This window comes from Manis javanica, chromosome 1 (assembly GCF_040802235.1).
Source record: "Manis javanica isolate MJ-LG chromosome 1, MJ_LKY, whole genome shotgun sequence".
NCBI lineage: Eukaryota > Metazoa > Chordata > Mammalia > Pholidota > Manidae > Manis > Manis javanica.
In genome coordinates this window covers 167,943,988-167,966,301 of record NC_133156.1, presented here as the reverse complement: position 1 = coordinate 167,966,301, position 22,314 = coordinate 167,943,988, and the positions used below count along the sequence as shown (strand labels likewise).

Genomic DNA, 22,314 nt, shown 5'->3' with positions numbered 1-22,314 from the left:
AAAACCCATCCAGTAAGAAGTGTAGTCCAAGTTATTTCTGCAGTACTCACATACCGCTGGAAGTGATACACAGTTGTGTTAAAGGTGTTGCACTGCCTGGGGTTCAGCCCCAGCTCTGCCATCTAATGTGTAACTTTAGGTGAATTACTTAAACTCTTTTGCCTCAGAGTCCTCATCTGTGACATGGCAGTGATGTTAATCATAGTGCCTACCCTATGTAATTGTGTGAAAATCAAGCGAGTTGATGTACACAAAGTGCTTAGAACACTGCCTAGCACATATTAAATACTTCATAAATAATTGCTACTGTTACTGCTAAAAGGAGGTAAGGATTGGTAAACATTTGCTTTCCTGTTCAGGTACATTAAAGTCAGAAATCTCAGTGGCCTCAGTGTACAAAGGTGATGGTGCTAGAGTCTAGTCTCAGCTTTTCTCCATCAAATCATTCTCCTCCATGGTCCCCCCACCTTATCTCTGTACCCTATGAGAGAAATTATTACACTAAGAAGATTTGAGGCAGTCCTTTACTGGATTTTGTAAACTGAAGCCTTATGCTTTCCCTTATACCTGAGGCCCTGCAAATTATAGCTTGTTGGGCACATATGGTCTACTACCTACCTATTTTTGTATGGGCTCCTGAGCTAAGAATGGATTTTCAGTGGTTGAAAAAAACCAAAAGAGGAACATTTTGTGACATGTAAAAATTATGTGAGATTCAAATTTTAATATCCATGAAGTTTTGTTGGAACACAACCATGCTGGTTCACTTATATGTCATCTATAGCTGCTTTGCGTAGCAATAGCAGAGGTGAGCAGTTGCAGCTGAGACCAAATGGCCTGCAAAACCTAAAATACTTACTATCAGGCTCTTTACAGAAAATGCTTGCCCACCCCTGCACCAGACACTACCATTCAGTACTTTACATTTTCCTAGAGCTTCTTGACAGAAAATATGAGGCCATAACTTTAATTTAGGTTTTACTCTCCCAGTTTTTCTTTGCAGAATGATTATTTCTGTTCTTAAGTTTATCACATTAAGGCTATGAATCATTAATTCAGCTCATTCTTGGGCACTCCTGTCTTAATTATGAAGAACAACTTTACACTATCAGAATACTTTTACCTGCAATTGTATCTTTTGCCATGTGTACGGTTACTGGGAGGGGATGGCTTTTCCTTTCATGGAATCTTGGAGTTAGAGGGGATATCAGGATCATCTAGTTGTGCTCGCTGGCACAGGGGGAGAAATGGAAGCCCCAAGATGTGACATATGTGACCCACTGCCAAGGGGCCATGTCAACATAGAATCAGAGCTGAGACATGTTTCTTGGCCTGATTCTACTTCTGTTTCCACCTTACCACGCCCACATCCCCTAGACCAGCTGTCAAGGCCAGCTCGTGTGTTGACATGAAGGGCTTGCAGCCACAGGCCCACCCTGAAGGGCTTGCGTCTGTAGAGTCCTCCTCCGTACGATTGGCTTGTCTTTGCCTCTTCTCTGGAGAAGTCCTTGAGAGGCTTTGCTAAATAATTCTCAAATCAAAGGATGAAAATATTGCTGCAGTTGGAGTCATTGGCCTACTGTTAGGCTAATGCTTCCACACCAGTAGGCAATAATCTATTATTGACTGAGTGTAACTCAGGGGCAGGCAGGATGGGAGGTGGGTGGGAAGCATGTTCCCAGCCCAGGGCAAATAAACCCATGAAATCAGTCAAGGGAAAAACTAGATGGGGAGAAAGCCTTAATTGCTCACTAGAAGCTTGGCTCCATTTCTCTCTCTCTCTCTCTCTCTCTCTCTCTCTGGTAGCCACTCGCCTCTTGCCCATTTCTCTCCCATTTCGCTGGTGAGACCAAAAACCCCTTCTGTCCTAGTGTATGTTTGTCTCTCCACCCACCCCTTGTAAACACCTGTTGATAATGGAGATGGACTAAGGTCCAGAGTGAGATTCTGGAAATATTGTTGTTTTACCCCTACTGAGTCACTATATAGAGCTCTGCCCAGTGCTCTGGGCAGAGGAGGAGACAGAGGTGGATTACAGACCTGCAGTCTGCTGGATGCAGATGTGATTCTAGTGCTTGACCTACTGCCAGGAGAATAAAGATGGGTCTAAACCCTTTTACCCCAAGAACGTTCCATTGTCATTTTTTGGTCTCTCTGAATCCATAGTGAACTTGCCTGGGGCTGAAACTCTCAGGCAAGACCAGTAGACATTTCAAAAGAAATGATATACACCAGAAGACAATGGAAAGAAATCTTTAAAGTGCTGAAAGAAAATAATTGCCAATCTAAAAATTCTATACCAAACAAAAATATCTTTCAACAATGAGGGTGAAATAAAGGTGTTTTCAAACAAAGGAAAGTTAAAGCAATTGGTTTATAAAAGGCTGTAATAATATGCCCTAAAAGAGTTCTTCAAATCAAAGGAAAATGTTCCCAAATGTAAATATGGAAATGTAGGAAATGAGTGCTGGAAAATATAAATATGTGAGTAAATACAAAAAATGTCTCTTGGAGTTTAAAATATAGGGTGAAATAAAATGCATGACAACAATGCAAAAGGTCAGAGCATGGTAAGTGGGAGTTATATGTTCTGGGTTTCTACATAATTTAAAAATTATTAAAAGTAATAATACATATTATATTTCAGTAATTCAAACATACATTTCATAGGGGAATAAAGCTGGGTATAAACCCTTTTACCCCAAGAACATTGGTATCCACAAGTAGAAGTGTCAAAGATGTGCAATTAACAAGTTAATTCAAGGAGAATATGAACAATAAAATACAATGAAAAAACTTAGAAGATATAACTGCACATGAAAGATGAAATATTCAGGGGAGGAAAGGAAGAAGAAACAAAGCTAGACTTATGTAGTGAATTTATGAGTGGATAACTCTACAGCCTTAGAACTAGGGCAGACTGATATAAACACTGATTGCATGGCTTTGAGTTTTTAACATCCACTCAGACTGAGGAACATGATTTGGGTCCAGGTAGGGCTCTGAGGTAGAACAGAGATGTCTGCATGGAACTCAGACTCTGTATATGCTGGGCTCTCACAGAAAGAAGGATTATAAATACCCTACTTTCCAGCTCAGGAAAGTAACACCAAAACTTGCCTTTTCCTCAGGTTCAAGGTAGGATAAGATCAGATGGCTTTCTTTAAGAAACCCAACTCTAGGCTTTCACTATATGGAACTGTGGAATTTGATTTTATATGGACAAAAGGTAAAACTCTGTCTTGGACTGGTGAAACCTGGAAGTCATCTAGGAAAAGTAATTGTAGTCAATTTTCAACAACTCAGGGGCATTAATCTCCTAGGAAATAATGGCCCTCTTTAAATATAGGCTAAAATTCCAAAATTAAAAAGCACAAAAGGAAATGATTCACCATGAAACAGAATCAACAGACACAATAAACTAGATTTGCCTCCAAGGACTTAAGGTAATAATAATTAAGTCACAAAATAACTATGCTTTAAATGACTGAAAATATGTAAGAAGAAATAGCAAAGTGAAAGAAAAAAAATAGAACCAAAGATAAAAGAAGTTGCTTAAAAAAACCAGATAGAACTTACGTAAATGTGAGGGAAAATAATTGTCAACACAATTGAATATCCATTTTACTATCATTTTAAACAAAAATCCTATTCAAAATATTTTAAAATAAAGACTAAGATAGTTGGTGATACAAAGACTCTTGATAAAAAACTAAGTGCTTCATATAAGAAAAAAAAATTAAACCCGAAGGAAGAAACAGGATGCAAGAAGCAATAGGGTAAGAAACTGCGAAGTATCTGTGTAAATATATATAAGCATTAACTTTTAGATTTAAATAAATACACCAACAATATTAATGACCAAATTTACTCTTAGTTGGAAGTTTTCAGCTTCCTTCTCTATATTATGGCCACAGAAAATATTCTAAAGCATTTTTTTAATGAATTTATACTTTAAGGAGGTCTCTAAGTTCTTTAAAATTCAACTTTTGATTTTAAAAACGGTTTTTTTCTTACTTCCCCCAAGAAGAAAGTTCAAGCGACTGATTCCTTTTCTCTTATATAACACAAAGTGATTTTTATTTTAATTTTTGGCTTAGATACATAATTTTTAATTTGTCACAATTAACAAATTGTATTTTCAACAGAAATATAAGATGTAGGTAGATACAGATACAGACATGTGTACACAGAGGCATATGTGAACCATATATGCCAGGTATAGTTTTAATCTTAAAAAAGATTATTTTTCCTGCACACACACATTTTGATATGTTTAATAACTCGATTTCAATAGAGGGCTAGTCCTCTGTTGTATAGGGTGCAACTTTATATTTCTAAAAATTTATATTCTTAACTCCTGTTTTTCAGAGCCTAATAATCCTATGCTTTAGTTAATGCTATCCTTAATCATTCATTTTCCTAATGCTCCTAAGCAAATGAAAGGAAAATATTACAAAAGCACATACATGTACATTGGTTTAGTTCACTTTTGTTGATTCCACGTCATGTATAGTGTAATATAAAATTAACATGCATTACAAATCAGTACCTTAGTCCTTAGGCTATACTATCTCCTAACCTGAACTGTCTAGGGATGTTAGAAAGTAATATAATAGAGCAGCACAAATTTCCTACTTTTTAAAATTTATCTTCCAACTGGATGTGCTAAGAAGCTGAGTCATAAACAAAAGCTTAGTAACCAAAAGAAACAGCAGGAGATACGACTAAGCCTCAAATTCAAAAGTTGGCATTAATTAAAAACTGATGCTTTTTAAAATAGATTTTGAAGCATGCTGAAATGGAGCATGTCTTAAGTTGTAAGATGCTTTGAGAAAACTAATCTTGAAAGTAGGTTTTTGGGTGTCATATATTCTACTGCCACATGTTGAAAAAACCCTTACAGCTTGTCAAATTCCCAACACCCATGTGACTCACCAATATGCAATAATTTGTTCAAAAAAGTTAAGTCAGGCTTTTAAAAAGGTTACCTAAATTTTATTCTGTACTAGTTACTGCAAACATTCCAACAACTGATAAAATTTAGGCTGGCAAAATATTCCTTTGATTTCTGTAGTTTTCACAAAAGTAATGACAACTCAGTTTCAGATATCCTTTACTTAGGGAAATATTGGAGTATTGAAATTCAAAAGAAAAATTTAGAAATGACCAGAGATACTCACATCTTTTCAAAAATTAAAAATTGAGAATAGATAAATGGTTGAATCACATCATATCAATACCTTCTGTACTACAACTCTAAAATGAAGAAGGTGAAGGACATCAGCACAGAGTGAGTTAACTCTAATTGAAGTCCTATGATCCCAGGGCTGAGTTTTTAGCAAAAGGTGACACGTTTACTCAACCAATTCTAGAAATGAAAAGGAAAAAGAGAGGCCATTATTATAATTTAACATCCTTGGTTCTGCTAAGTACTGCATTTAGGACAATAAGAATAATGAAACCTAGCATAATCATTTTTTGTCCCCTGTGCTCCATGATCACATTAAGGAATGTTGTATAGCAAAGATACACATTATCATATTAGACCTATCTGTCCATTTTATGAATGAAATAGGGTCACCCTGTCAAGATCTTCTTGTTCACTAGGCAAGTTCTTTTGCTTAAATACTTTTTTCTCTTGAATTTCAATTTCTATTATACTTCTTATAAACAGTTCACATTTCCATGTTTATTTTTTCCTATTTCAGAAAATAATAAGATTTCTTGTCATCACATTGATATGTCCTTGACTTCATTTAGGAGTGATTAGGTTATATTCTGGCCTTTCTTTTGTGTAATACTACATGGGCAGTACTGACCAGAGAGAAATTCAAATGGGGACTCTTAAAGAAGAGCAAAAATTATCAAGTTTAGTTAGTAACCAAGAAGAGTTATAAGATAATCTGAGAATATGACTTAAACTGAAATTAGATAAAAAATGGGCAAAAGACATAAAGAGACATTTTGCCAAAAAACATACATAGATGCAAATAAGCATATTAAAAGATGTTCAACATCACTTGTCATCAAGGAAATGCAAATTAAGGCCATGATGAAAGATCGTTACACATCTATTAGAACACCTGCAATAAACAATAATGACACCACTAATACTGGAGAAGATGTAGAGAAACTGGATCTTTCATACATTGCAGGTAAGAATGTAAATGGGAAAGTTGGCCACTCTGGAAAATAGTTTGCCCATTTCTTCAAAAACTGAACAAGAAGACTTTGACTTCCAGGAAGATGAAGTAGACATACTTTTCCTTATTCCTCTCACTAAGTGCAAGTAAAATCCCTGGGCATAACATAAAACATTCAAGGTCTCTGAGAGATAAAGAGAAGGTATCACATATACCAGATGTTTTTTTGCTGAAGAAGTAGGCAATACCAGAAAAACCAATGGGCACAAACAGAAAAAGAACCAACGAAGCCTAACTACCTCTAGTCAAAGGCCCAGGAAAGGAGTCACCTCATAAGAATGAAAACTTTTAGAAAATAACTTCTCTGCTGTAGCCAAACACCACAGAGGAAACTGTAGCCACACCCTCACCTGTATTAGCAAAGGCTGAGCAGGGAGCCTAGATTGCAAATCTACCCAGGCTGTAATGAGGTATCTGATGCTCCCCACTGGGAGAGTGTGGGAGAAATCCAAGTAGGATGTCAGCACTTCCATCCTTGTGAGGTACTAATGAGCCACCACTCTTCCTCAGTGTCAGTAGCGAGCAGGTGGTGGGGAGGCTGGACTTTTACCTCCTACCACCACAGTGAGATGTTCCCCCCTCCCATCTCCAGCCCTGCTGGGATAATGTCAGAGGAGGCCTAACAGAGAATGGGGACTTTCACCACTGCCCAGTGCTAATGAGGCCACCCATTTTATGTTATCAGTGAAGGTCATCTTGGGAACAAAAGAAGGTATGCCTACTTCTCCAAGTCAGAGAAGGGGTATTGTGGGGAGTCAGAATTCTCACCCTCACCCAGTAATGAAGAGCCCCATTTCAGGTGACAATAGAAACCAAGGAAGAACCCTGGACTTCTATCCCCACCTGAAAGTAACAAAACAATGCTCCTCCTTTCTCTGCCTGAGTGGTCAGAAGATGCCACTTAAAAGAAAGATTAAATAAGATTCAGGGTCTCAACATAATATCTAAAATGTCAAGGTTTCAATTGAAAACCATTTGTTATACCAAAAACCAGGAAGATTTCAAACTGAGTGAAAAACTACAGATTATGACAATTACAGATGATAACAGAGATGTTAGTATTATCCAACAAAGATTTTAAAGCAATCATCATAAAAGTATTTCAATAAACAATTATGAGCACACTTGAAACAAATGAGAAAATCGTTTCACCAAAGAAATAGAAAATACAGAGAGGAAGCAAACAAATTTTAGAAATGAAAAATACAATAACTGAACTAAAAAAACAATCACTGGTTAGATTCAATAGCAGAATGGAAGAGACACAGGAATCAATTTTAAGATAGAATAATAAAAATTATCAAATCTGAGCAAAAAGAGAATATAGACTGAAAAATAAAAGAACAAATCCTCAGGGAACTCTCCCAGCAAGAGATCTAATATCTATGTAATCAGTGTCTTGGGAGTAATGGGGAGAGAAGGCAAGGCTGAAAAAGTGCTCAAAAATTAATAGCTATAATTCACCAAATTTAGCAGAAGGCATCAATCTATATAATCAAGAACCTCAATGAATTCAAAACAGGATATACCCATGGAAATCCACATCAAGAGTCATGATAAACTTGTGAAAACTAAAGAAAAAGAAAATATCTTGAAGCAATGACAGGGAAAAGACAGATTACCTTTGAGGGGAAAATAAGAGAATTAGAGTGAACTTGTCATCAGAAACTATAAATGCCAGAAAAAAGTAGCACATGTTTCAAGTGCTAAAAAAAAAAAAATGTTGTCAACACAGGATCCTTTACCAGCAAGAATATCCCTCAGGAATGACAGGGAAATCAAGATATTTTCTGGCTAAGGAAAACTAAGAGAATTTTTTGACAAATTCTACCTAAAAGAATGGCTAAGAAGTTCTCTAAAAGGAACAATAAAGGAAGGGATCTTGGACTATCAGGAAGAATAAACATAATAAGCAAAAATATGGGTAAATACTATACACTTTCCTTCTCTTGAGACATCTAAATTATGTTGGACAGTTGAAGCAAGTCATAACAATGTCTGATGTAGTTCTAATTTGGGTAGATGAAATATTAAAGGCTATTATTATATAAATGGTGGAAAATAAAGGGGGGAAGGCTTCTACATTTAATTTTAACTGGTAAAATGATACCAGTAAACTGAGATGATTGGTCAATCGATTGGTCTGTATATCCATATCTATATCTACATCTACATGTAATGTACTACCCAAAGCAACTATTAAAAAACCTATAGATACAGCCAAACACTCTAAGAGTTGAAAATATAATTATACAATATATTGAAATAATTTATAGGAAAGCAGTTAAAATAAAAAGTAGCAATAGAAAATACAGAGAGCAAACAACAAAAACCAGAATGCCAGGTTTACTCTATAATAATAAAAGGGTTAATCTACTAAGAAGAGAGAGCAATCCTAAAAGCATGTATGCTAAACAATATAGCTGAAAAATATATGAAGCAAGAATGGAAAGAACTAAAAGAAATAAAGAAACCCGAAAATATGGCTTGAGACATAAATACTCTCGAAATTGATAGAACTACTAGGTAGAAAACCAGCAATGATATACAACAGTGCCATCAACCAACAGTCTCTATAATCAACTTTTATAGAACACTCCACCTCAAAACAGCAGCATACATACTCAACTGTCCACAGAATAACATACCAAGATGATGATATCCTGGTCCATAATTAAACCTAAAAAATATAAATAACTGAAATAATATAGGGTGTGTTCTCTGACCACAGTGAAATCAAACTGGAAAGTAATAACAGAAAGATAGCAATAAAATTTTCAAACAGTTGTAAACTCAACAATACATTTCTAAATAATCTATGGGCCAAAGAGGATGTTTCAAGGAAATAAAAAATACACTGAATAGAATGAGGTTAAAATAAACATATCAAAGCTTGTGGGACAAGATAAAGCAATATTGAGATAAGAAATTTATACCATTAAGTGCATATATTAAAAAAGAGAGGGAAAGTCTCAATAATCTTAGTTTCCACCTCAAGAACTAGAATAATAAACGAAATCCAAGGCAGGCAGAAGGAAGAAAATAGTAAGGACAAGAACATAAATCAATGAAATTGTATGTAGAAAAACAATAGAGAAAAATCAGTGAAATAATAATCTGTTTTTTTGAAAATATCTATGAAATTAACAGAACTCTAACAACACTGACAAAGCAAAATGGGAAAATACTAATCACTAATATCATAAATGAAACAGGATATCACTACAGACCCTGCAGACACTGAAAGATAATAAGTGAATACTATGAACTACTCTACACACATATGTTTGGCACTTAGATAAATGGACCAATTTCTGGAAAAACCCAAACTACCACAAATTACTCACTATAAAATCCATAACTTCAATAGCCGTATAGCTATTAAGGAAATATAATTTGTAATTTAAAAAAAGGAAATATTTAGGCCCAGATTGTTTTACTGGAGAGATCTACCAAACACTTAAAGGTTAACATTTCTACACTGTGTTTTCCAGAAAAACAGAAGAGGGATTAATCCCCAATTAATTTACCCTGAGATAAAACTAGGCAAAGACAGTACAAAAGAAGAAAATTACAGACTAATATTCCTCATGAATATTAACACAGCACCCTTAACAAATATTAGCAAATAAAAGTAGAATGGAATTCCATAATTTGATAAAGCACATTTACATATAACCTATAACTAACATTATATTTAATGGTGAAAAAGTGAATACTTTCTCCTTAAAAATCAGAAAGAAGGCAAAAATATTTACTTTCACCACTCTTACTCAACAGAGAAGTTCTGGCTAGTGCAACAATGTAAGAAAAGTAAAAGGCATACAAATCACAAAGGAAGAAATAAAACTCTCCCCACTTCATATGACATGTTTTTATACAGAAACTATAAGGAATCTAACATATAAAAACCAAAAACAGATGGGCGGAGCCAGGATGGCGGCGTGAGTAGAGCAGTGGAAATCTCCTCCCAAAAACACATAGAGATATGAAAATATACCAAAGAAAAACTTTCCTAAAATAGAGACCACAGGACACAGGACAACATCCAGACCACATCCACACCTGCAAGAACCCAGCACCTTGCGAAGGGGGTAAGATACAAGCCCCGGCCCGGCGGGACCCGAGCGCCCCTCCCCCTGGCTCCCGGCGGGTGGAAAAAAACCGGTGCGCTTTTTTTTTGGCGAGTGCTTTTTGGAAGCCTTAAAGGGACGGGCCCCCGTTGCTAGGGAGGCAGGTGGCAGGACCGGTGAGCAGGTGCCTGGGACCGGCGCCTGAGGACAAAGAATATCCCGCGTTTCTCCCTGCGGGACCGGCGGGCAGGTGCCTGAGACCGGCACCTGAGGACGGAGGAAATCGTGCGTTTTTCCCCCTTTTTTTTTTTCTCTTTTTGGCAAGCGCTTTTTGGAAGCCTTAAAGGGACAGGGACCCCGGTGCTAGGGAGGCAGGGTGGCGGGACTGGTGAGCGGGTGCCTGGGACCGGCGCCTGAGGACAAAGAATATCGTGCATTTTTCCCTGTGGGACCGGTGGGCAGGTGCCTGAAACCGGCACCTGAGGACGGAGGAAATCGCGCGTTTTTCCCCTTTTTTTCTCTCTTTTTTGGCGAGTGCTTTTTGGAAGCCTTAAAGGGACAGGGACCCCGGTGCTAGGGAGGCAGGGCGGCGGGACTGGTGAGTGGGTGCCTGGGACCAGCACCTGAGGACAAAGAATATCGAGCGTTCCTTCCCTGCGGGACCGGTGGGTGGGTGCTTTTTGGAAGCCTTGAAAGGACAGGGACCCTGGTGCTAGGGAGACAGGGCAGCAGGACCAGTGAGCGGGTGCCTGGGACCAGCACCTGAGGACCAAAAAAAAAAAAAAAAAAAAAATCGCGTGTTTTTTCCTTTTTTTTTTCCTTTCTGTTCCCTCTCTCATTGTTGCTGCTGTTGTTTTGGTTTGGAGAGTGCTTTTTGGAAGTCTTAAAGGGGCAGGACAGGTCACTTAGACCAGAGGCAGGGAATCTGGGGATCTCTGGGCACTCTAACCCCATGGGCAGCAGGGAGCACAGAGGCCCCTTACAGAGATAAATAGCCTCCCGGCCGCTCCCCCTCCAACGGGGCTCCACCATTTTGGAGGAACAGCCCCAGCCAGGCCAAGCCCACAGCAACAGTGGAGATAAACCCCAAAGCAACTGGGCAGGAAGCAGAAGCCCTGTCTGTGCACAGCTGCCCAGCACAAGCCACTAGAGATCGCTATTCTCCCAGGAAAAGGCCACAAACCAACAAGAAGGGAAGCTCTTCCAGCGGTCACTTGTACCAGCTCTGCAAACTATCTCTATCACCATGAAAAGGCAAAACTACAGGCAGACAAAGATCACAGAGACAACACCTGAGAGGGAGACAGACCTAACTAGTCCTCCTGAAAAAGAATTCAAAATAAAAATCATGAACATGCTGACAGAGATGCAGAGAAAAATGCAAGAGCAATGGGATGAGATGCAGAGAAAAATGCAAGAGCAGTGGGATGAGATGCAGAGAAAAATGCAAGAGCAGTGGGATGAAGTCCAGAAGGAGATCACAGATGTCAGGAAGGAGATAACAGAAGTGAAACAATCCCTGGAAGGATTTATAAGCAGAATGGATAAGATGCAAGAGGCCATTGAAGGAATAGAAGCCAGAGAACAGGAACGTATAGAAGCTGACATAGAGAGAGATAAAAGGATCTCCAGGAATGAAACAACACTAAGAGAAATATGTGACCAATACAAAAGGAATAATATTCGTATTATAGGGATACCAGAAGAGGAAGAAAGAGGAAAAGGGATAGAAAGTCTCTTTGAAGAAATAAATGCTGAAAACTTCCCCAAACTGGGGGAGGAAATAATCGAACAGACCATGGAATTACACAGAACTCCCAACAGAAAGGATCCAAGGAGGACAACACCAAGACACATAGTAATTAAAATGGCAAGGATCAAGGACAAGGAAAGAGTTTTAAAGGCAGCGAGAGAGAAAAAGGTCACCTATAAAGGAAAACCCATCAGGCTAACATCAGACTTCTTGACAGAAACCCTACAGACCAGAAGAGAATGGCATGATATACTTAATGCAATGAAACAGAAGGGCCTTGAACCAAGGATACTGTATCCAGCATGATTATCATTTAAATATGATGGCGGGATTAAACAATTCCCAGACAAGCAAAAGCTGAGGGAATTTGCTTCCCACAAACCACCTCTACAGGGCATCCTACAGGGACTGCTCTAGATGGGAGCACCCCTAAAAAGAGCACAGAACAAAACACACAACATATGAAGAATGGAGGAGGAGGAATAAGAAGGGAGAGAAGAAAAGAATCTCCAGACAGTGAATATAACAGCACAATAAGCGAGCTAAGTTAGGCAGTAAGATACTAAAGAGGCTAACCTTGAACCTTTGGTAACCACGAATCTAAAGCCTGCAATGGCAATAAGTACATATCTCTCAATAGTCACCCTAAATGTAAATGGACTTAATGCACAAATCAAAGGACATAGAGTAATAGAATGGATAAAAAAGCAAGACCCATCTATATGCTGCTTACAAGAAACTCACCTTAAACCCAAAGATAAGCATAGACTGAAAGTCAAGGGATGGAAAAACATATTTCAGGCAAACAACAGTGAGAAGAAAGCAGGGGTTGCAGTACTAATATCAGACAAAATAGAATTCAAAACAAAGAAAGTAACAAGAGATAAAGAAGGATACTACATAATGATAAAGGGCTCAGTCCAACAAGAGGATATAACCATTCTAATTACATATGCACCCAATACAGGAGCACCAGCATATGTGAAGCAAATACTAACAGAACTAAAGACGGAAATAGACTGCAATGCATTCATTATAGACTTCAACACACCACTCACCCCAAAGGATAGATCCACCGGGCAGAAAATAAGTAAAGACACACAGGCTGAACAACACACTAGAACAGATGGACCTAATAGACATCTATAGAACTCTACATCCAAAAGTAACAGGATATACATTCTTCTCAAGTGCACATGGAACATTCTCCAGAATAGACCACATACTAGCTCACAAAAAGAGCCTCAGTAAATTCCAAAATATTGAAATTCTACCAACCAATTTTTCAGACCACAAAGGTATGAAAGTAGAAATAAATTCTACAAAGAAAACAAAAAGGCTCACAAACACATGGAGGCTTAACAACATGCTACTAAATAATCAATGGATCAATGAACAAATCAAAATAGAGATCAAGGAATATATAGAAACAAATGACAACAACAACACTAAGCCCCAACTTCTGTGGGATGCAGCGAAAGCAGTCTTAAGAGGAAAGTATATAGCAATACAGGCACACTTGAAGAAGGAAGAACAATCCCAAATGAATAGTCTAACATCACAATTATTAAAACTGGAAAAAGAAGAACAAAAGAGGCCTAAAGTCAGCAGAAGGAGGGACATAATAAAGATCAGAGAAGAAATAAACAAAATTGAGAAGAATAAAACAATAGCAAAAATCAACAAAACCAAGAGCTGGTTCTTTGAGAAAATAAACAAAATAGATAAGCCTCTAGCCCAACTTATTAAGAGAAAAAGAGAGTCAACACAAATCAACATAATCAGAAATGAGAATGGAAAAATCACAACAGACTCCACAGAAATACAAAGAATTATTAAAGACTACTATGAAAACCTATATGCCAACAAGCTGGAAAAACTAGAAGAAATGGACAACTTCCGAGAAAAATACAACCTCCCAAGACTGACCAAGGAAGAAACACAAAAGTTAAACAAACCAATTACAAGCAAAGAAATTGAAACGGTAATCAAAAAACTACCCAAGAACAAAACCCCGGGGCTGGACGGATTTACCTCGGAATTTTATCAGACACACAGAGAAGACATAATACCCATTCTCCTTAAAGTGTTCCAAAAAATAGAAGAAGAGGGAATACTCCCAAACTCATTCTATGAGGCCAACATCACCCTAATACCAAAACCAGGCAAAGACCCCACCAAAAAAGAAAATTACAGACCAATATCCCTGATGAATGTAGATGCAAAAATACTCAATAAAATATTAGCAAACAGAATTCAACAGTATATCAAAAGGATCATACACCATGACCAAGTGGGGTTCATCCCAGGGATGCAAGGATGGTACAACATTCGAAAATTCATCAACATCATCCACCACATCAACATAAAGAAAGACAAAAACCACATGATCATCTCCATAGATGCTGAAAAAGCATTTGACAAAATTCAACATCCATTCATGATAAAAACTCTCAGCAAAATGGGAATAGAGGGCAAGTACCTCAACATAATAAAGGCCATATATGATAAACCCACAGCCAGCATTATACTGAACAGCGAGAAGCTGAAAGCATTTCCTCTGAGATCGGGAACCAGACAGGGATGCCCACTCTCCCCACTGTTATTTAAAATAGTACTGGAGGTCCTAGCCACGGCAATCAGACAAAACAAAGAAATACAAGGAATCCAGATTGGTAAAGAAGAAGTTAAACTGTCACTATTTGCAGATGATATGATACTGTACATAAAAAACCCTAAAGACTCCACTCCAAAACTACTAGAACTGATATCGGAATACAGCAAAGTTGCAGGATACAAAATGAACACACAGATATCTGTAGCTTTCCTATACACTAACAACGAATCAATAGAAAGAGAAATCAGGAAAACAATTCCATTCACCATTGCATCAAAAAGAATAAAATACCTAGGAATAAACCTAACCAAAGAAGTGAAAGACTTATACTCTGAAAACTACAAGTCACTCTTAAGAGAAATTAAAGGGGACACTAATAAATGGAAACTCATCCCATGCTCATGCCTAGGAAGAATTAATATCGTCAAAATGGCCATCCTACCCAAAGCAATATACAGATTTGATGCAATCCCTCTCAAATTACCAGCAACATTCTTCAATGAATTGGAACAAATAATTCAAAAATTCATATGGAAACACCAAAGACCCCGAATAGCCAAAGCAATCCTGAAAAAGAAGAATAAAGTAGGGGGGATCTCACTCCCCAACTTCAAGCTCTACTACAAAGCCATAGTAATCAAGACAATTTGGTACTGGTACAAGAACAGAGCCACAGACCAGTGGAACAGATTAGATACCCCAGAAATTAACCCAAACATATATGGTCAATTAATATTTGATAAAGGAGCCATGGACATACAATGGCAAAATGACAGTCTCTTCAACAGATGGTGCTGGCAAAACTGGATAGCTGCATGTAAGAGAATGAAACTGGACCATTGTCTAACCCCGTATACAAAGGTAAACTCAAAATGGATCAAAGACCTGAATGTAAGTCATGAAACCATTAAACTCTTGGAAAAAAACATAGGCAAAAACCTCTTAGACATAAACATGAGTGATCTCTTCTTGAACATATCTCCCCGGGCAAGGAAAACAACAGCAAAAATGAGCAAGTGGGACTACACTAAGCTGAAAAGCTTCTGTACAGCGAAAGACACCATCAATAGAACAAAAAGGAACCCTACAGTATGGGAGAATATATTTGAAAATGACAGATCCGATAAAGGCTTGACGTTCAGAATATATAAAGAGCTCACACGCCTCAACAAACAAAAAAAAATAACCCAATTAAAAAATGGGCAGAGGAACTGAACAGACAGTTCTCTAAAAAAGAAATACAGATGGCCAAGAGACACATGAAAAGATGCTCCACATCACTAATTATCAGAGAAATGCAAATTAAAACTACAATGAGGTATCACCTCATACCAGTAAGGATAGCTGCCATCCAAAAGACAAACAACAACAAATGTTGGCAAGGCTGTGGAGAAAGGGGAACCCTCCGACACTGCTGGTGGGAATGTAAATTAGTTCAACCATTGTGGAAAGCAGTATGGAGGTGCATCAAAATGCTCAAAACAGACCTACTATTTGACCCAGGAATTCCACTCCTAGGAATTTACCCTAAGAACGCAGCAATCAAGTTTGAGAAAGACAGATGCACTCCTATGTTTATCGCAGCACTATTTACAATAGCCAAGAATTGGAAGCAACCTAAATGTCCATCGGTAGATGAATGGATAAAGAAGATGTGGTACATATACACAATGGAACACTACTCAGCCATAAGAAGTGGAAAAATCCAACCATTTGCAGCAACATGGATGGAGCTGGAGAGTATTATGCTCAGTGAAATAAGCCAAGCGGAGAAAGAGAAATACCAAATGATTTCACTCATCTGAGGAGTATAGGAACAAAGGAAAAACTGAAGGAACAAAACAGCAGTGGAATTACAGAACCCAAAAATGGACTAACAGGTACCAAAGGGAAAGGAACTGGGGAGGATGGGTGGGCAGGGAGGGATAAGGGGGGGGAAGAAGAAGGGGAGTATTAAGATTAGCATGCATGGGGGGGACGGAGAAAGGGGAGGGTGGGCTGCACAACACAGAGAGGACAAGTAGTAACTCTACAACATTTTGCTAAACTGATGGACAGTAACCGTAATGTGGTTGTTAGGGGGGACCTGATATAGGGGAGAGCATAGTAAACATAGTATTCTTCATGTAAGTGTAGATTAAAAATTAAAAAAAAAAAAAAAAGAAAGAAAGAAAGAAAAGGGGGATTACTCCTTAACAGGATAAAACTATTGGTAAATCAAAGATCAACGCATGCTTTAAATATCCTTAATGTTGATCACTTAAAGGGTGTCAGATGATCAGCTATGGAGGTACTCTTTTCTGATAATATTCCTTTCTCTTAATTAAAAAAAAAAAAAAAAAAAGCAGTTACTGTGTGCTGACTTCCAATGAGTTCTGCACAGTGGTATAAAGGGCATGTCAAAGTGTGGGCAAAGGGTCTGTTTGTTTCTATGCAGAAGATCAAGGCCTAGCTTGGATACCCAGAAAATGAACTAAGATACGATATGAGGAGGAGCTTCCGGTATCAGCACTCTCTGGAGGACTTGTGCCGGGGGATGATCACCAAAAAGCCTCCACAGGGATCCGGACGATGCTGGGGTTGTGGCTGCATCCAGCCCACCGTCTCCTGGACTTGCCATAGGAATGAGGAGGGAGATGTCTAGGCTGGCATGTGCATACAGTGAGACAACGAATTTGACCGGATCTGTACTGTTGGAACTCAACCAGGAGCTGGGAGGGGTGCAAGTTGTAGCACTCCAAAATCTCATGACTATAGACTATATGGTTAAAAGAACATATGGGATGTGAACAGATCCCAGAAATGGGCTGCTTTAATTTGTCTGATGGTTCAAGTACAGTTGGACAATATCCATCATATCATAGATAAATTTTCACAAATGCCTAGGGTGCCTAAATGGTTTTCTTGGCTTCACTGGAGATGGATGGTAATTATAGATTTGCTTTGTTTATGTCACCGTATTCCTATTATGTTAATATGTGTGTGCAAATTAGTTAGTAGTTTAAAACCTATACATACTTAAGGTACTATACAAGAAGATATGTCAAAGAAATAATCAATCCTCCCATGTTTTCTTCCATATGCTACATCTGTAGCTTTTCTTATTCCTTCCTAATTACAACCCTTAAATAGAATTCGTGCCTCATATCGAATTTACCGAGTATCATAATTCCTCCAGGTGGTAAAGATACCTCGAGACAAGTGCTGGGCATAGAAGCCACAGGGCATAAATCTGCAAAGAAGTAAAAAGCTAACCTTTTCAAACAATATGGCTTCTCTCTCACTTACCAACTTTACATTTCCCTGTATGGCCCCGGAAGATGACTGGTTAGCCAGAGACGGGTAAGATTCCTCAAGGGAGGAACAACCTAAGACAGGCACAGTCGCAGGGGGGCCATCAGGCGAGAATTTGGGGATCAACAGAGGTGAGGCTCAGAACCTCACCCCCCCTGCTTTGAGAGAAATCTTCTGCATCCGTGGATGTCTTGCTGCCCTTGTCTAGCCTGGATCAATACTTAGTCCACAGGCACACACCTGATCATCTGATCATCTACATTTGCCTTCTTACAGCACTAAACTATGTTTTCTACCTTTATCTTGCATCTACGTACCACTTCAGCATTTTATTAAAAATAAAAATAATAATAATAATAGGAGAAATGTGGGATCAACATATAAATCAAGTACAAAAATCAAACAAATATTCATATTTGACCTGATTGTTTATAGGTCATAATGCATGATCAAAACCGAAAGTTTCTGTGATGAATGCCCTTGTACTGTCCACCATGTAAGAATTTATTCACTATGTAAGAATTCGTTCACCATGTAAGAACTTGTTTGTTATGCTTCAGAAGATTGGAGACTGATGAGAATTAGGCTTGAGATGGATTAATGATTGTACATTGAGCGTTGACCCCCCTATACTGAATTTTATTGTTGTTAACAACCATTTGATCAATAAATATGAGATATGCCCTCTCAAAAAAAAAAAAAAAAAAAAAACCAAAAACACCTAGAATTAATAAGTCAGTTCAGCAAGGTTGCAGGATATAAGATAAATACATGAAATGTCAGCAGTATTTTTATATACTAACAATGAATGCATGGACACTGAAATTACTAAGACAATACTATTTACAATCACTCAAAGAAAAATCCTGTTTTTGTGTGAAAATGTGCAGAAAGACTGCCTGTTATGTGTGGGATATAAGACAGATTTTTTTTAATACAGCATGGCAATCAGAAGCATTCATTTTGTTTAGTCTGCGTGGCATTTGGGGGACATTCCCATCAGGGAGACACTTTAAATGTGGACTCTCATGTAGTATATTCCCTTGAATTAGGAGCAAATGTTCATCCTGTAAAACCATAGGGCAAAAAGCTCTGGATACTTACTCTCAAGGATTTTATTTAAGACACACAAACCAGTAAAAATACTACGTAAATAACCAGAGTGTAATTACAATTATTTTATTAATAATATGCCATAAGACATTTTTCTAGGCAAATATTTCCTTAAAAGTTAAAGCAGTATTTGGGAATTCTGACAACTTTTAAAGCCCTCATGTAATTAGGATGTTGAATTTTCTACACTTTTATTCAAATGCCAGATTTTTCTTTTCTTTTTTTCCTTTTAAGAAATCCTAGTTATTGCTAAGTAAAAGATGCAAGGGCACTTAATGACAAGTATTTTAACTTCAAAGCCAAAAGGAGAACAAAATAGAAAATAGATTGGGTTTCAATGAATCATTTCACCCACTAATATAGGCTCAGCAGAGGATGCATCAGGCCCTGGCTTGATAAAGGGAAATAATCAATGTGACTGACACTCAAGGGAAGAACCCTTCATTTTTTATATAATTGAGAGTCTTTGATTGTCAAAAGAACACACTTCATGCATTTCTAAAAATAATGTGCAATACCTTATGTAATATCCAAGAAGCTTATTTCATTTTTATATGCTGTATGTGTTATTAATTATAGTATTATTAATATTAAAAATGCAATAAAACACTACTCAAGGCTCTATTTCCAACAAGTCATAATTAAATAAATGCCACATTCCTGATTGTGCTAAGGCCAATTAAATCTAATTTCTCTTGTTTCCAAACATAGGCTGCAGCTGTATGTGCTATCCAGGGGTAATTAATTGCCACCAACTGCCTTCCTCTAAAAGGGGATATTTGAAATTGGTAGCATAACATGTGCCCCTGAGAACAAACATAGCCTAATGTTGTTTAAGATGTTCATGGTTCTTTAATGATCCAGAGTAAGTTTTTTCTCTCCATGAACCACCATCCATTTTGTCTGTCTCTTGGGCTGAGGTCTATTCAGGTTCTTAGCATCATAAACAAATTCAGACTGCATAGAAAGCCACAGGCAATATAGGAAAGGTTACCTCCACACCCCACACCTCAAGAACTAACCACTGCCAGTGGATACCAGTCCCGGGAATGGCAACCTCATTCTATGCCTGGACACAAAATTCCAAAGGGGTCAAGTGCAAATGAATAATTTTTCAACTTTATTAGAACATATCCTACCATTCAGAGAAGGTATTAGGACATGGAGAGTTATAGTTTTTATTTAGAATTAAACTTTGTGGATAAAATGAGAGCTCCTGTGGCCAGAATTCTCTCCTGGCCCTGGTTGACCAGCTCACTGCACACCTGTGGGCAATACATGGCTGTTGACTCTACATAAAGAGCTCCGCCCAGTCCTCTGGGTGACACGGTGGCAGGGCTACAAGGCTGCAGGAGAGCGGAGCAGAGGCTGGAGTGGTTGCAGCGCTGAGGACAGAGGCCCAGAGGATGGCTATGTGGGACAACTGTGCAGAGAGGCCTGGAGAACAGCTGTGTGGGACAGCTGCACAGGCAGAGAGGCCCAGAGAACAGCTGTGCAGACAGAGGGGCCCAGAGGATGGCTGTGCAGACAGAGGGGCCCAGAAGCAGAGACCGGCTTGCTGCATGCAGACTCACTCTGAGTGAATGGGATTTTAGTGACTGACCTGCCACCTGGAAATAAAGTTGGGTATAACCCTTTCACCCCAAAAAAGTTTTGCTGTCATTTTATTTGGTCCCACTGAATCCATAGTGAACTTGCCCGGGGCTGAAACCCATTGGCAAGACAAACTTCAAAAGAAGCCTCAAATTGGCCCAATAATTGTTAATATAAACTCTCAGTGGAAATATCAGAAACTATGATGGGAGATAGAGAGTTGTCCATGCATAGATGCATAGATTTTAAAACTATAAGGAGCCACAAGAGGTTAAACAACCAATCTCCTTCTCTTAGTGACAGGTTGCTTCTATCCTATTCCTAACAAATGGAGATGAAATCTATTTTTTAAATCTCAGCAATCTACCTCTCTTGTTATCTAATCCGACATTTAATGATTCCATTATAAAAAAATAATGCATTTAATCTCAATTCATCCTGCTGGATGAGTTTACTGGGGAAGAAGAAAAACAGTTTATTTCCCATCTCTAGATAAGAACTCTTTAGAGGTAAAGATTATCATTCAACATCACTAGTCTCTTTTGCAAGCTATCTCAATCCCTAAACCTTTCCTGTCCAAACTCTCCACACCAATCTTCATTTGTAGAAACTAGATTGAACACACCTCAGAAGCTGAGCAGTACCAAACACAATGTTTTGTATCCCCTAAGCTAGACAGTTTTAATAATTGCAGTATCTTGCTTGATTTTTAGATCCTCATTCTGTTTTGCTATCAATTGGCTCATTATCCATAGTGAAAGCTTTTTGCCACACCTGCAAAGCTTTAGCCATGCCTACCTCATGTGTGCAAGCTTAGCTTTCTTACCCAGAGGGCCTTCCTCTTCTGCATCTCCTTCTCTTTATCTCTGACTACACCTCCCAATTTATAAAAGTGACCTTGAACTTGGATACTAGCTTTCAGGGTCATCCTTAAGTCTGGTGTCAGTTGTTCCATTTCATCATTTTTATATGTTTGTTAGCACTGGACAATAAAGGTCCACGGGTGGCCTCTAAAGAACTTCCTAGCTTGAAGCTGATTCACTGATAACCACTCTTTACAAAAAGACCCTGCATTTAACCTTTTCATGCTGATATTTTTCATTTCATCTTAACTTTCACATTACATGTACCTATACCCTCGGAGAAATCCCATGAGGATGTATTCATTACAAAATGCCTGTGTGTATGTTTCTCTGTGGGAATATATAGTAAATTAAGATGTCCTTCTGAGATCAGTAAAGCTGTGGCCTGGAATGCTATAGCATTTAACCACAGGTTTGATGCAACTTCCTTTGTAAATCACCTTGGGCATGTGCTTTCTGAAATATGTACGTGAGTTATTGCTTTATTTTCACACTGTGGGTATTGTTTGTTATGAAAGGGCCATTAACCCTGTAAGATGCAGATAATCTTCCACTTGCTTGTCTAGAGTAGAAGATCATTTACTGTCACACTGATTAAATATATTATGACAGCAAAACTAGTAATGCACAAGGTATGGGCACAGGAAGAACATGCTTCATGCACTTTCTCTGCCGGCTCTTTGCAGAACAGTTTCTGTATCTAAATAGATACTTTTCAAATAAAGAACATCACACTAGCAGGAGCCATTTTACCCTCATATGCTCACATACATTGGTCTCCAGAGAAAACCCAGATAACGGA

General features: G+C 38.2%; 1 protein-coding gene and 1 gene segment (V, D, J or C); both read right to left on the bottom strand.

Moving 5' to 3' along the window:
- The window catches only part of LOC118971267 (immunoglobulin kappa variable 2-28-like), a 628,396-nt gene that overhangs the window by 541,484 nt on the left and 64,598 nt on the right, over window positions 1-22,314 (bottom strand).
- LOC108389056 (interleukin-1 alpha) overlaps window positions 1-22,314 on the bottom strand; it is a 163,962-nt gene that overhangs the window by 126,301 nt on the left and 15,347 nt on the right. The window contains exon 2 of one of the 4 annotated variants that reach the window (XM_073241273.1): window positions 3,801-5,371. The exons of the other annotated variants lie outside the window; for them this stretch is intronic. The gene's annotated coding sequence lies outside the window, so the exon portion shown is untranslated. Of the gene's footprint in view, window positions 1-3,800; window positions 5,372-22,314 lie in introns of those variants that run through there. 4 annotated transcript variants of the gene reach the window in all.